Source organism: Micromys minutus, assembly GCF_963924665.1.
Source record: "Micromys minutus genome assembly, chromosome: 9".
In the NCBI taxonomy this organism is placed as follows: Eukaryota; Metazoa; Chordata; class Mammalia; order Rodentia; family Muridae; genus Micromys; species Micromys minutus.
Genome location: NC_137978.1, coordinates 12,004,466 through 12,020,945, shown reverse-complemented (window position 1 = coordinate 12,020,945; position 16,480 = coordinate 12,004,466).

Below are 16,480 nucleotides of genomic sequence, written 5' to 3'. Positions count from 1 at the left end.
TCAAAATTCGATTAGAAATCTCAGTAAACTGTGATCCTGAGAGGAACTCTCCCCTAGGGAAGAGCAGACCAATTGATTGTCCGGTGTAAAACGGTCAGCCCTGAAAATATACATGTAATGTCACTGCTGCAGGTATTTGATCACATTGCGAACCCCAAGATTGTGTTATTTATTGGAAAAAAAATGTTTTAATTTGTGGTGTGGTTCAGCCTTAGCATATACCTTCTAAGAACTTTCTGTTTATTGTAAATGAAGTCAGCCAAAGGTCAAGAGTCAGAGCAAGCATCCTGTTGACAGGAAGTGAATATAGGATTATTAAGAAAAAATAAACATAAAGAGTAATAGGGATTCAGGGGAACGGCGAGACAAACAGGAAGTGGAAGCCAAAGACATTCAATTAGAAAAGGGTTTTGGAAAAGGCATGAGAGACTGAATTCCAGAGAGTCCGCGACTGAAAAGGAAGGTCAGGTGGTTTGTCCTCTGCCTCTCTGAGCTAGCTTTCACCTCAGCATCTGACTCCTGAGTCTTCAGTGGTAAAATCAACAACAGGAATTTTGTTAGAGAACAACACATTTTATAGATGAATCAGATTATGTTTAGGAATATACATATTTTTTCCTAAATATATGAAGCATATGACAGGTTTTGAAGGGAGGAAAGAGATGTGAGAAATGTAGTCTAACAGACTTTATAAAAGTTAAAAAAATTCTACTATATCTTTACAAGACCACTCTCCTTAAGAAGTTTGTTATATATTTAATGTTTATAAAGGGAATGTTAGTGTTATTAAAACAGCAAGCCACCACAAGTCCCACCCAAGTCATTTACACATTTGTTTATATAGTAATCTTGAGATTTACAAAGTCTGTTTACTTGACAGCTGATCTTAGCCGCTTCCATGGAGGTTGTGGAATGAACTTCAGAGATTCCTTGAAATTCATAGCCATATAATAGCAAGACTGAGTAAAGAGAAACATTTTTTACTCTGCCTCACACTGTTTACAGTCTTTGATCAATGATCTTAGACTTCAGGTGCAGACAGTTTCGAGGTTTCACAGCGAAGCTTGTTCTGCAGTCTTTGGTCCTCTTAGATTCTCTATGTGTGTGCACTGTGATGTGAAATTTGCACATGTGCCTTTTCCTGGTTTGGGTCTTTTTTTTCAAGTCCTCTGATCAGTATACACAAGTAGATATCAAGGGTTGGAGGAAGTAACAGGACTAGAAAGGGGTAGGTGCATTGCACGGAGTCTTTGGAGGGGGTGTTTTTTTTCAGACAGGAGTCAATAGTAAAGACTGTGTGAGAGTTGCAGAACTATGGCTGGATGATGCTTTACAGGACAATGGAGAGAGTCTATGGACATTTCCCCAATGAGAATCCATCCCAATGGCAAGCATGAAAGTTTGCTGTTCCTGCTCAAATTGCTGAGTTTCCTTCAGAGGAAAATTACACTTCTTAGAGTGAAACCTAGCAACAATTAGAGTTACTCCGAAGTTTTAAAATTAAGCATGTGCAATTTGTGTGTTGATTATGTTTGTTATATGCATGCATTATTTCAACTTCATGGTTTGAAGAAATGCCAATTTTCTACCATGCGCACTATTTAAACATTAAAAAAACACCCCTGTACTAGAATAAAATATAGACACTTCTAATTAGAACTAGTAACTTAGAACTCCAAAGATGTCAGCACAGGCCAGGGACTAACAGATTAGAACAGATGACCTGACCCAGCCGTGATACACACTGCGGAGGTCTACTGGCTGGACATGATGTCAACTGAGCTCTATTAAAGACGTTGCTGATCAGTGATCATACTTGAAATTTGTATGTAGCCACTTATATTCATAGTCAGCAGGTGACCTGTTTAGTCATTTTGAAATCGATTTGGTTTTAATCCATTTGCTTGGAAGATAAAATGAAAACAAATGAAAAGCTCAAATGTACATTAAAATTAGATCATGCATATAATTTTATGAATTGAATTATAATCAACAATCAGAAGAACAAACTCTTTATACAATACAGAAGGATAAAGTGCAGTGGAACGTAGATGAGTCTATGTATTATTTCATTTTTATTAAATTATGAGCAAAAAAATAGTGAGAGATGCAATGGTAGAAATAAATATAACAGTTATTAGGGGTTAGAGGTAACTAATCAAGCCTATAAACCCTGTAGCTGGGGTCTGTGTTATACTCATGGTCTCTTTTTTCTAGATTTCAGTTCAATTCTTGCTATAACTTTAAAAAATTATCATGAAATAGAGTTTTATTTGTTTATATATCTGTTTATTTATTACTGGGGGAGGATGATACCATGTTTTTTATGCAGGCATGACAATCCTGGAACGCTCTATGTAATGAGACTGTCTTTAAAATCACAGAAATCCACCTGACTCTGCCTCCAGAGTGCGGGAGTTAAAGGCCTAGGCTTTCCCTTTTCAGTTTAACAAGTTAAACATGCCATCCTTCAAGTTCAAACAAACAAGCAAACCAAGAAACAAGCCATGAGTGTAGAAACAGGTGGCAAAGCAATTTTCTTTCAGCAAGTCCCTCATTTATTATCCCAGCAGGGAAACGCTTCCTTAAGCTGTTTTCCATCCCCGAGACTACTGAAATGTCCACATGCTGCTCTGGCTCATATCCTCCTCCCAGCTAGAACCATCTTCCTTTACCTTGCCCTACAGAAAAGCTATTCAACTGAAAGAGCTCACTGCACTGTCCTGGACTAAAGACCTCCTGAGTATCTGTGAGCATCTCACATATCCCTGCATATCTCTACAGAGCTACATGTCCCTTCTACACTCTATGTGCTTGTTTAGACGTTTCCCCCAAACTTCCCCCTTAGATTGGGGGCTGTTATCTTTGTATTTTCTCACTGAAAGACTTGGACTAGTGCCAGGCCTTCCATAGGACCAAACTGACATCCATACTAATTTTAGCTCTAATATCTTTTAAAATTATATCATTTTCAGAATGTACTTTAAATCTAGTTCATCTTTGCAGCTTCTCAGAAGGCCATGTCCATTCCATCTAAATACAAGAATGGATTTTATGACGTGAGTACAAAGGGAGAGCCAATGATGAGTGTCTCAGTCTTCAAGAGGAAAAGTGTTGATTTGGTTTTGATGTTGTTTAGCCTGTTTGTTTGTTTGTTTTTCTGTCTTTTGAGGGGGCTGTTGCTGTTATTGTTGTTGTTGTTTTGGTTTGGGAATATATGTCCCAAGAAGATTAGAGTGAATTTTTTCCTCACACTGGCCTCCTTACTTACCTGCTTTCTCCTCCTCTCTCTCATTCTTCTCATTCTCCCCTAATTATTTTTATTACTGTTCTTTTTGTCTGGACCCAGAAAGAGAGAACATCAGAAGCTACTAATAAGATTAACAGGTGGAGTGAGGGGATGCATTCCTTCTCCACTGCACGGATATGAGGAAGGTAGCAATAGAAACAGGGATGGCACTGGCTACCACTCTTCACTTCAAGAGAGAAGGTGGGCTGTCTCTCCTTCAGAGAGTCACACCTCATTTACCCCTCCTTACATCTCTCCCCCTCTCCCTCCCTTCATTCCCACCTTTACTGCTTCCCTTCTTCCCTTCCTCCCTCTTTTTCTCCCCCTTCCTCCTTCTAGTCCTCCTCCTCTTCCTCCTCTTCTTTCTTCTTTAAGTTAAAATCGTTCTTCTCCATAGTCATTTAAATCAAAACATTTTCTATATTTTCCCACTTGCTACTTATTTTCTGCTTGAAAAAAATAAACCAACTATAAACAAATCTTAAGAAGAAACTTCAAATTATAGCAGTTTAATCTGAATGCTTTCTTTCTGTCTGTAAGAATGTTTTTGTTCCCAAACATTGAAGCTATACTATTTTTCCCATACAAGTTTTACTCATTGTTTATGGCAATACTGATTATGGCTCCAAGAAAAACCCACTTTAAATAAATCTAAGAAAAAGAAAAGACAATCCAAATCAAAACACATTTGTCACACTGTCCCTCTCTTAGCTTGAAGCTGTATTACTTAAACATGCTTTGTGTGTGTGTGTGTGTGTGTGTGTGTGTGTGTGTGTGTGAGTGTTTGTATGTGTGTGTGTGTGAATGAGTGTTTATGTGTGTGTGTGAATGAGTATTTGTGTGTGTGTGTGTGTGTGTGTGTGTGTGTGTGTGTCTGTGTGTGTGTAGTTACAAATCTTCATGTGCCATGCTGAATGTAGAAAAATAAATGGTTTTGCTTTGTATTACTCCTACAGATTCCTTAAGGTTTCTACTTGCTCCTTAGAGATGTTTCATGGAGAAATACTTCAAAATGTCATTTATTAAAGGTGAAGCTAGTATTGGGAAAATACATCAATGGTCTTGCAAAACAAAATAAAAGAAAACAAAAACAAACCTTTTAAAAGAAATACAACATACATAACTAAACACACAGAGAGAAAGAATAGTGTGTGTGTGTGTGTGTGTGTGTGTGTGTGTGTGTGTGTGTGTGTGTGTTTGTGTGTGTGTCAGGGAGGGGGAGGCTTAAGATAAAAACAGGATTATATTATACCATCAGATAAATATTTTATGTTAAACATTAAAACAACATCTGTTAATCTTCTTAATAGTGTGAATATTTTACTTTATTAAGTTAGTTGTAGTTAATGCCTTTCAAAGAAATTTGCAATTTAAACATCCCTCTATCTAGTGGCTAATTCATGGCAGAGTCTTCAGCATTAATTCTTAATTTTATTAATAGAACATTGTTCTGTTTCTAGGAACAGAGAAAAATGGTACACCATTCTGTTGAGTCCCAATAAGAGATATACAGCTAGTCTAGAAATATTTAGTTTTGGTTTATGGTCTTTCACAGTATTTTATTTTCTTCTAGTTTCTCCATGTTCATCATGATACTTATATTTGGAGACCGAAGAACAATAATCTGCTAAAAGCAATAGGCTCCCCTTCCCTGTTGCATAATTCTTCTCCAGATAGCCAAACGAAGGTGGTTTAATTAGTTGGGTTTTGTTGCTTTGACTAAATATACTTGACCTAGTCAGTTTCTAAAAGAAAAAGGTTTAGTTTGTGCTTTTGTATCCAGATCAGTTTTCAGTGGTAGATGACCTGGAATGAAGTTGAGTGATCACTTTTCCCTCTCTACCCAGGAAACAGAGAGAACTGAATGTTGGGAAAACTATAAATTGTCAAATCTGGCCCCAGTACCATACTTTCTCCTGTGAAACTCCATATCCTCAAAATGCTACAACTTCCCGAGACAAAACCATCAAATAGTGACCAAGTGTTCAAATCTATAAGGCTGTGGAGTACGTTTCTCATCCAAACCCCCTCATAGTGGAGGGGTGGACAGTTGGGGTTTAACTCCTCACAGCTATATTATTTATATAAAAATTTTACTCTCCTCTCTGGCTTTTAGCCAAATGTTCCTAGGCGTACAAAATTGTCCCACAGCTCACCGACCACCTGGTAATTTTTTGAAGCTCGTGATCTTTAAGCTTTACATTTTCAATTATTTCTGCTGGTAGGTCTTTGTCTAGTTAATTTCCAAGTTTGATCTGAATGGTTGGCGAATCACCACACTTGAGTTGTGTCTATGAGGGTATTCCCAAATGGGGGTAATTGATCTGGGAAAGTCGGCCCTTCTTGACAACAATATTTCATGGACTGAATACAAAGAGGAAGTGAGTGGAAAACCACTCTTCTCCTTTGTACTTCCTGCACAGATAGTGTGAGCAGTTTCCTTCCTGCTACTCATGTGCCTGTCTATTGAGGATGCTTTAGAGTCCCTTCCACTATAATTCCAAATAAATCCTCACTCTCTCCTGGAGCCCTTTGTCATGGGTTATGTCTCAGAAATGATAAAGCAATAATTCCCCAAGTTAATTATTCATATACCATATTTAATCTTCTGTGACTACCAAAGCATCTTGAAATTTTAATGTGTATTTAAAATATTTTCTGTGTTGCTACTTATGTGCACATGAATATAGTTACAATTACTACCTTAGAACCTTTCCTGTCAATTTTAGTACTTTCATCTACTCTTGGTTGGATTCAATTAATTTAAAAATCTTATTATGACATATATGTCTCCCTTCTTCGTCATAAGGTTGGAGTTTTGTTTATATCACAACTATCCTACATTTTATTTTACTATTTGCTTTGTTTGTTTTCTGTTATTGAATATGGCGTCATGTCATTTTACTTTCTCTCTCACACAGTTATCTTTCCTGTAAAATACCTGGTACTTTAGATTCTTGTTTTAGGTTTTATTTGCCATCAAGAACTCAGAGAGTTTATAGAGTTTCATGCCTTGGCATGAAAGTATATGCCTGACCTTATTGCATATTGTTATACAGAGTCTGGTTGATATCACTGTTTTTTTTTTTTTTTTTTTTTTTTTTTTTTTTTTTTTTCTGAAAGGAAATGGAGGAACAATGGATCTGGGAGAGGAGGGATGGGAGAGGGGAACTGTGGGGACAGGAGACAGGGGAAGCTGCACTTGGAATGTATTATATGCGAGAACAATACACAAAATAACACATAAAAAGAATTTAGAAAAAGAGGATTAATTTAAAACATTTATTAAACATATGTAGGCATAGAATAGATGGTTCTATATATAAGCCTTATTTTGTTCAAAAAATCTAATAAAAGAGCTATATATTATTTATTTTTATAAAAACCAAGCAATTGAACTTATGTACTAAAGTATGCCACTAAACTGAAGAATTAATGACAATAGAACAGAAATATATTACATTTATGTTTTATTTTATACAGATTCAGTATCCTAAAAGCACGGTATGTGAATCAACAGCATGAATATTCCTTAAAAAGACTTAACAAAATGAATGTTGGCTCCATGGTGCTCCAAACCTCAGAAGTGAAGTGGGCCACCAGAATTAGGAACCAGAGAGCACCAACTTTGTGATCACATCTAGTCAGTACTTATTGGAAGGACATCAACGATTGCCTTGGATGGGAAGGCAAAATAATGGGCAGAATGTTCTACATGATGCATAGAAAAAAAATGTTCTATGTGAAGAGGACCACATGTAGAAAGACACTGAGCCACTTCTTGCTTAGTTTCAGTTACTATGATCAAATACCCTGACAGAAAACATCTTACAGAAAGACAGGCATGTTGGGCAGAATCTTAACATTTCACATGCAGTCAAGAATAGAGAATAAATGGATGGATCCTTGCTTCCTTGTTCGTTTGTTTTGTACTCAGGAAGCTCATACCACTTTTATGTAGTCCATAGTCCAATCCATTAAATGTGCCACAACTATGGGCTAGTTTGTCTTTCATCATCTATCCATTAGCACAATTATGTGCAGACATGCCAACAGGTCAACTCGATGATAATTCCTCATTTAGACTCTTTTCCTAGGTGATTTTAGACTGTGACAAGCTGACAACTAAGACTGATCATAGCAGCATCTAAGTAATATTCAAATAATTTCCAGGGTTATTTATATTTTTTTATTACTTAAAAGAGCTATATGAGAACCATGGAGTTCAACTTCCAAAAGAAAAGTTAATGAAATCCTATTTGTTCCTAGAGACTTTATCAGAAATAAAAATAACCCCCCAAAACAGCAAAAATTGCATTTTAATGATGTAAATTTTATAAGTATTTTACTGTATTTAAATATATAAATTGAATGACAGTGAGCTATTAATGCTAACTATAGCACATGAAATTAGAAGCCAATCAAAAATTTAAATTTTACCTTTTTTTTTTTTTAACTGTAGCTTTCTTTCTAAGAACCCAAGGCAGTGCTCCAACACTGTGGAGTAAGTTCATGTCAACAAACTGAATTTGTACTATTTTCAAAGCACGTTCCCTCCCCCCTGCAGTTTGAAATGTGTCACAGGTGGACTGTGATTCATAGCTTGTGTTCTAAGTAATCTTCCTTTTAGTGTGTGTGTATTTGCATATTACAAAATGTAGGGCATGATTAATTGCAGTGTTTATAGCCCTAATAAAGTGCTGTCCTGAAATAAATATGGTCTGTCTATAAAGGCATTCTTAGGCTCTCTACTTTTTTCCTCTTAAAATGTATAAGACAGATACGACCTGTCCAAGTTCCCAATAGACAGCTCAGATCAGATACTCCAAAGGGGAGTGTAGTGTTGAGACAAGGTCTTAGAGGCCAGGCATATTAAATTGGCTGTCAGGTGCAGGGCAATAAGTGCAGTATTGGGAATGGGATATGAAGCCAGAGTTCTGAAGGCAAATTAAGTTAGGAAATGAGTGGGAGGTGAAGAATAAGAAGAGGATCACACTGAGACAGCCCCAGATGAGGTCCCCTGGACGAGACCTGTGCTGCCCCCTTCAAAACTTCATTCTAACCACTGCTTTCAATTACATGTTTTATTTGGGGTCTAGGGAACACTGTTCCATTCTTAAAACTACTCTGTCTTAATTCAACTAGCAAGGAACCTCCAAACAAGAATTTTAAATTTCATTGCGGGTAGGCAGTCTCAGAAGAAATATTCTGTTCCTTATTTTTTCATTTCTGACAAAAGCATCATGCTTTAACTTTTGCCCTGGCTCCCAATTTAAAAAGTACTTTCATCACTTCTGCTTCTCTTAGTCTTGTGTTCTCTAACAGTACCTTTAAAACATGCAGAAAATCTTGCAGTTAAGTATATTGTACAACGCTTGGATGGTTCTATCAGATGTCTACATGTTATGTTACTTTATATAGGTGCCATACAAGCATTCAAATGGTGCATTAGTTAGGGTTTTATTGATGTGAAGAGACACTGTGTCTAAGCCAACTCTTATAAAGGAAAACATTTATTTAGGTCTGGCTTACAGTTTCAGAGGTATAGTTCTTTATTATTGTGGCAGGAAGCATGGCAGTGTACAGGGAGACATGGGCTGGAGGAGGTAAGGGTTCCAAAGGCATCAGAAGGGGGCTAGATTCTCCATTCAGTGGAAAGCTTAAACACAAGGGAACTTTGAAACCCACGTCATCATGACATAGTTCTTCTCACAACACATCTCCCAATATTGCCATTCCTCATGGGCCAAACAGTGAAACACAGGACTCTATGGGGAATCATACCTATTCAAATGACAACAACATGATAAAAGTAGTTGGTGTTGAACAGCTGAAGATTTTCATACCAAATAATGTACCCTATAAAAATCTGAAATTTCAAGTTGTCCTTTTCCAAAAAAAAAAAAAAAAAAAAAAAAAAAAAAATTAGTAGATTCTGCTATGGAGAAACTCTTGGCAGTCTGGCAAATATCCTTGTAGGCTGCCTCTGAGAACAGGGTGCTGGCCATCTGTCTGGGTAGAAATAAAAGTCATGCTCCTCAGCATAGGAAACAGAATGTTCAATGATTTACTTATCTAGCCTTATCCTACAGTGTATGACTTCTTTCTTAATCAACAGGAAAGTATTGAGCTCTGAGGCTAAGTATAAAATCATGAACTTTCTCTGACTCAGCATTTCCCAAAGCCTGCTTGAAACATCTGATATGTTTATTTAAAGAAAAAGGATAAAGAAATGCCTTAAGATACCATACGCTTTTATTTTTACAGATTAAATTCTGTCTTCTGTCTTAACATTTAGATAGTCAGACATAATTTTCAAGCTAAGCATTGAGTCAGCTTCCACTAGGAATTGTTTTGTTCATGAAGAAGTTAGTTATCTATCAAAAAAATCTAAGAGTTAGGAGATGCCATACTGAATGTTTTGAGATATCAGAGAAAAATACAAGAGTTATTTAAATTAGAATGTTTGTACTATAATTCTTTGGGCTAGTACTAAAAGTTTCTATCTGTAGAGTATTAAAGAATCAACCATCTAGAATCAATGAAAAGGAAAACAAACATATCACTTAATTTTCAATAAATATTTATTTATTTACTTCAACATATAAAATATGACAGAAAGTAGATACATATAAATCATATTTTAATATATTACATGAAAGACAACTTGGATTATTTATACATTGTATCATATATAATATTTATGTTGTATATGATCCAGCTAAAAATGAATCCTATGAGAAAGAATGTGAAATCACACTTGACAACCTCATCTATAGGAAACAATTCTCTTCAAGGTCCTAACACACATAAATTCCAAAGTGTTCACATTCATTTATTTTCTGTTATTTGTGTTGAGAAACTATTTTTCAAAATAAAATCAGTTTCTTAAGTCAAAAGATAAGAACTCTTTTCTGAGCATAAGTTAGGGTTAAGTTGGCATTAAAATTGGAACATGTGTATAAAACCATAGGTCACATCCACTTTTCTACTCCTTTCCTATTGTGTGTGTGATACTAGTGATCATTATATATTATTAGTAATCATTCAACAAAATATACAGACACTTAAAAATTGATCATATATACAAAGTAGAAAGTCTTAGTTTATTTTTAATATAATTTCTTGCAGATACTTACAATACTTTAATAGTTATTAAGTATGTCTTTGAAAAGCAGAAGACATATCTTACCCAATATTTAAGCAATGGGTTATGAACTTTGAAAAAAAAAATGTTCCCTTAAGAGCAATCATATATCCTCACTTCATTTTTGTTAACAATACCTTGATGTTGCTATATGTTTCTGGGAAGTTGGTTATGTATGTAACCCAAGGACAGTTGCATCTTGCCTATCATCTTTTCATTCTCTACTTTCAAGGGAGATTCAAGGCTCCCATTTCTACTGAGGCTAGACTATTTGTAGCTACTGATTCATTGAGAAAATCAGATTTAAAAAGTGTCAGCACAGGCTCTTTATTTCCTTTCAATGGCTCACACAATAGTCTGGTACTACCACTTCCATTAACTTGTATGTTCAAGAAGCTCTAATGAAAATGTGGGAGATGCTGACAAAACTAACAAAAGAGTGTGGAAACCACAGCATCAATATATTAAAATGTGGAAGCCTTGGGTGTTTATTTGTGCAGATATGGATAAGTTAGGCAAAGTGTTCAAAGTTTCTGATACTAAGATGAATAAATGTTGAGGAACTAATATCTATTATGATAACAATCATTAGTAAAAAAGTAGATTTGAAGTATTTTCATCACTCACAGAGAAAAGATACGTGTGAATGATAGATATTAATTAAGTCAACTTTACAATTTGGCACACAATTTACCCCTGTATCAAAATATCACATTGTCTACTTTGAAAATATATAATGTTTACAAACCATGCACAATAAAGGCAGAAAGAACAATTCTTCATGAAATGGCATTGGAGGGGTGATGAGCTGACATCAGCAATATGCAGGCATAATCTTACTATGTGAAAAAAAACCACTATACATTTGTGCAGATTACTTTGTATGGTGACCACACATATTCTTTTTTCATATACTGTCATAAAAATTTATTAGTGCTACCCAATAAATAATCTTTCATATCATTCTTTAATAAAAGTGTCATGTCTGCCTCTTATTACCCTCCCACTGCAGTGACCCAGTGCATGTGCTAATTTTTGCTAGAGCCAGTCAGGAGACCTTCAATAACTGTTTGTTAAATGAAAGTGAATTGCATTTTCATAACACCCATTTATGTTTTCTTGCTACATCAATTCTCCTCTTCTTCCAATAATCTTGAGGTCAACGGATTTATTTTTCTGGAGCATAATTTTGATCATAACTTTTCACTGCTCATAAATGGTAAATGGTTCCCTTGTGTCTACAGAAATACAAATTCTTTTATCCACTATCTGAATTCATTAAAAATCTAACCTTACTGCACTCAGCCTTACATCTGTGGATTCATCAAACTGTAGATCAAAACTGTTTTAAACAGTAAAAGATGTATATATTAACATAAATGTACCTTTTCCATACTACAATTATTTAAATAATATATAAAATATTTACATATATTTACAGTATTTGGTGTGGTATATAGGATTAAGAGATTGTTTCAAACACACAGAAAGATGTGCCTAAGGATTATCCAAATACCATCCCATCTTATATCAGGATTTGAATAACATTAGATGCTCTTACTACCAATCTCCCACTAAAATCACAGGATTCCCATATTTCTGTACAAACTAGTTTACCACTACTGATTTTGGTCCAAACCAATAGGATGTTGGTCTATTTTCCTTACATATCTTACCAATTTTGGAGTCAATGTTATTTTTTAAACTGAAAAGTTATAATTCATAGTTTATATTTTCTGCAAAAGCTATATTATTCCTCAATTCTGCCTACCTCTACTGAAGTCAAGTCAATCTTCTGCTCATAACTGTAGTGCAATTATTAATTTACAATTCTATACTAGCATTATATACTATGGATATTGTAAGTTTCTACATACAAGTATTTTATTATACTCTATGATAATTTTGTGGTTTTATGAAATCCAGCATAGTATAATAAACATAAGGATTTTAATGGGCAAATAGAAACATAAATATTTCACAAGTATAGAGCTTAATGAATATGTAGGACTGTGGACTTTATTGGATCATTCCTACTTAACAAAGGTATGAAATAAACAGCCAGTGAGGTCTTTTTTCGTGTTTCTTTTGAGAAACAAGCTATGCTAAAAGTAACAGTGACTGATTTCTGTCACCATATATCAGGATCATCTGTGTCTCCACTACACACAAATGTTGTCATTCATTATGCATTCTTTTGTGTCTGGCTTCTTTTGTTCAGCATATGTTTATGAGTTATCTTATTGTTCCCCATATATCAGTTCATTCCCCTTCATGAATATAGTATTACTTTGTGTGATGATTCCATAATTTTTACCCATGAATATGTTATCCGCATGTGACCCTTATATTTATTGATAAATATTTGCATTTCTTTTTTTAAATACTTTAAAATACTTTAAGCAGTATTTTTAAAATTCTAAGTCTTATATATGTAAAGATAGGATAATCATCTGGTTATTTAACTTTTCAAAAGTCTGAGCCAGGAATTTTCATTTCCTTGAAAATATTCCTGGTTTGGTTGCTTTACTGCTCTTTCCTTGGCTTGTTGAATGGTTGAGGAACAATAGGCAAATGCTGTCAAATCCAAGCTCTAGACCAGACATTGTGTCAGTTCCTTTTCTTCTCCCTGTCATTATTTGGCATTTGCTGGGGACATACATGATTCTTAACCTAGGAGTCTCATAGCTTTGTTTTGTCTAATTTTACTGTAACATTACAACTCCTAGTTTGATAAAGTAGAAGTGTTCATTTTCTAATCATAACTAGTGTAAGTTTTGTAATCTCATAGTAACCAACTTAAACACTAATAAAGGTATATAAAATAATTGCTTTTAAACATTGAGAAAAGTTAATGCTGCTGGGTTATGATACCAAATGGGAGGAAAACAAATTGGGTGACCCTAAAAATTTCTAGCTCTCAACTTAAAAGTTTGGAGACTCACTAGGCAAAAGCATTTAGTTGCAATTTTAGAAGCTGAGAAAATTAAGACCACTCTGGTTTACTACCTGAAGATTTAATTCTCAGTCAGGACACACTATACTACTTTTGTGGTTTCATGCTGTATACATGTATACAGGGGAAAAGGGAGGGAAACACACAAACACATACACACATACATACACAGACACACACACACAGGGAGGGAGAGAAAAGAGGGGAATGCATTCTAGTGTCCTTTTGGTAAGCAAACTAATTACATTGAAACAGGGTTCAAATTTTTCTCACCAATTTTAAATATCATGTTCCTTAAAGAAAAAGGACATATCTTCCCCCAAATCATCTGGATAAATGGAAATTTAACATATAAATTTGATGGGGAGGCACAATTCAAAGAATGCCAATATTGCTTATCAATTTTTGCCCCCATTTACATTTTAAAAATCCTTATTGTAATTTATGCTTGATTTTTTTTGCCAGTATTCTGTCTGTATAATATGTTTGTGCCTTATATCAGCAGGTGTCAGAAGAATACATTATATCCCCTAGATTTGGAGTAATTGGCAATTTATATGCTATTATGTGGGTACTGTGAACTATACCAATGTTCTCTTTGAGAGCAACAAATGTTCTTAACCTCTGTTCCATCTTAAGTACCACTTCTTGCCAACCCTCTGCTCTCTGTATATTAGTATGCCGGTCAATTTACGAATAAATGTTTGAATTTTTATATAAAAATATACTTACTGGGATATTTTTCTTTTCCTTTATCAATGATTAATTTATCTTGGGAGTGAAGCTGGAGTATAGAAACAGATAACTGTAATGTAGTCAAAACTGCTTAGATTTATGGTTGAGGTATGCTGTTCTTTGGGATTGGCTACTTTTAATTAGTTACTCATAAATCATAGGTCTTAACCTGTGCATCCTTACTTCTTTGGAGGTCAAACCCCATTTCACAGATGTTGTCTTAAACCCAGAACAAACATATATGCATACCATAATTCATAACAGTAGCAATAGTACAGTTATGAAATAACAACAAAGTATAATGTGGTTGGTGTCTTCACATCAAAAGCAACACTATAAAAAGATCAGAGACCTCCTCTGCCTTATCGGACCACCCCACTGATGTGCTTTTTCTAACTTGGCCTTTCCTACAAAAGATGCTACGATCACCATCATATCAATAGATTATTCTAATAATGAAGATGCTCTCATTCTGACCCAACTTGTCCTTATAGCTCTACTCATTGGTGACTGGAAGCTTTTCAGGGGATGTTTGTTTTCCACACAGTACCTGGGGGTTGTGGCTGAAATACACAGGGCAGTGATGAAGATTAAACATGCAAGGAAGAAGGACTTCATATTCTCTCTTTAACCATTTGATCATAGGCTCAAAATACTAGTGAAGATATTGTAAGAAAACAGGAAACTACTGCAACTCTTTCCAATAAGAATTTTACTTTTATAAAAAAGACAAAAAGAATTTATATTAAAATTGCTATTTATAATATGAGTACTCTTTAATGAGTATGAATTCCTTAATTTGGACCATCTGATGTGTGGCTGTTTTTAGATATAAAATGGTATTTTATGCAGAATAAATAAAAGGCTTATGTATTAACATGTGCATTTCATTACTTAGTGTGTGCTCTTGGCATTAAATTTTAATGCATGTTAATAAAATGGGTTAAGAACTTGGCATTTCTTTTACAATGAATGAGAAAACAGGCAATCCATGGGGAATATAATGAAACATTCTGGTTTTTTCTCCAATTTAAATTTGGCAAATCTAATGGTTTAATATTCATAGATAAATGATGCAGTCGATGCATCGACTTCCCAGTGGCTGTCGAGTCACTGATGTTAAGAAGTATATGTAATGTTCGGGAGCAGTTCAGCTTCTAAATCTTGGTGTTAAACCAATTCTGATACTTTAAATTGCAGTTGGATTACTTTGGAAATATGACTATGTATTTTACTTGAAATTGTCAGTGTGAACAATAATCAAGTCAGTGGTTTGGAAGTCCTGTTGAATGTGAGGTGGAAAAGCTCAGTGTTGGGGAACCTAGAGAGAAATGATGGGCTAGTGAGGGGTGTGGTCAATGCATTTGGTAATTGATGTTGATGGGACTTAGTCTCTTTACTTCCCACAGATATGAGGAAATCCAGATGCTACCTTTTTTAGCTACAGTTACATAAAACTGGCTAGGAGTCTGGCAGAAGATTTACATTTCAAGAAAGTAGGAAACTATGTGGTAATCAAATTTCAAATGTAAATACTCCATAAAAAGTGAGGAAAGGGTCCTTGAGTGGGTAAAAGCCTCTTTAGAAACTGCAGGCAAAGCGGAAGCTTTATAAAAGCCTCACATTCACTTTACAGAATAAGAAAAAATTATATTGAGAAGTTCAGTCCGGAAAACCTTCACGCAGGTAACATCACACAGACTAAACGGGTTATAATAAGAATATATATGGTATTCATGTAAGAATGTAATAATAGCAAAAAGGCCATAAATCTAATAGAGAGCAATAGAAGAAAGTGAAGAAAAATGTTGTAATTTTAGACTCAAATAGGAGACAAAATGTAGCTTCCTGATCACCTCACTAGGAAGTGGTAGATTTCTGTCTGTAATGGAAGAGATGAGGAGAGCTACCTCTGACAACCTTTCCCTTTCGTGTCCTGATTCAGCCCTGTGCTGCTCTCACCCAAATCACTCATCTGGGAGTTCCAAGCAGCATAGCTGTCATTTCATTAATTCTGGGCATGTTAATAGCGATCTTTAACTACACGCAGTTCAAGGGCAAGGTTACTGGGGGGAATGTGAATTCACTGAATGTCCAAAAGGTTCCAAAGGAATGGAGTGGCTTTATCCCTTGTGTTATTTGTTTTATACTTCTATCATCAAAATAGTTGTGTCAACGTATGTAAAAAAAATAGTTGTGTCAGAGGAGCTGTTTCTTTCCATTATGCAGTTAAAAATGGGGGAACGTGGCATCTCACACAGCGAAACTGCTTACCTGTTCTTTACATAAGAGGCAATCTTAGGAGACTGTTATTTCCTCTGTTTTAAACTAAGAAGGAACAATGTTAATCTTG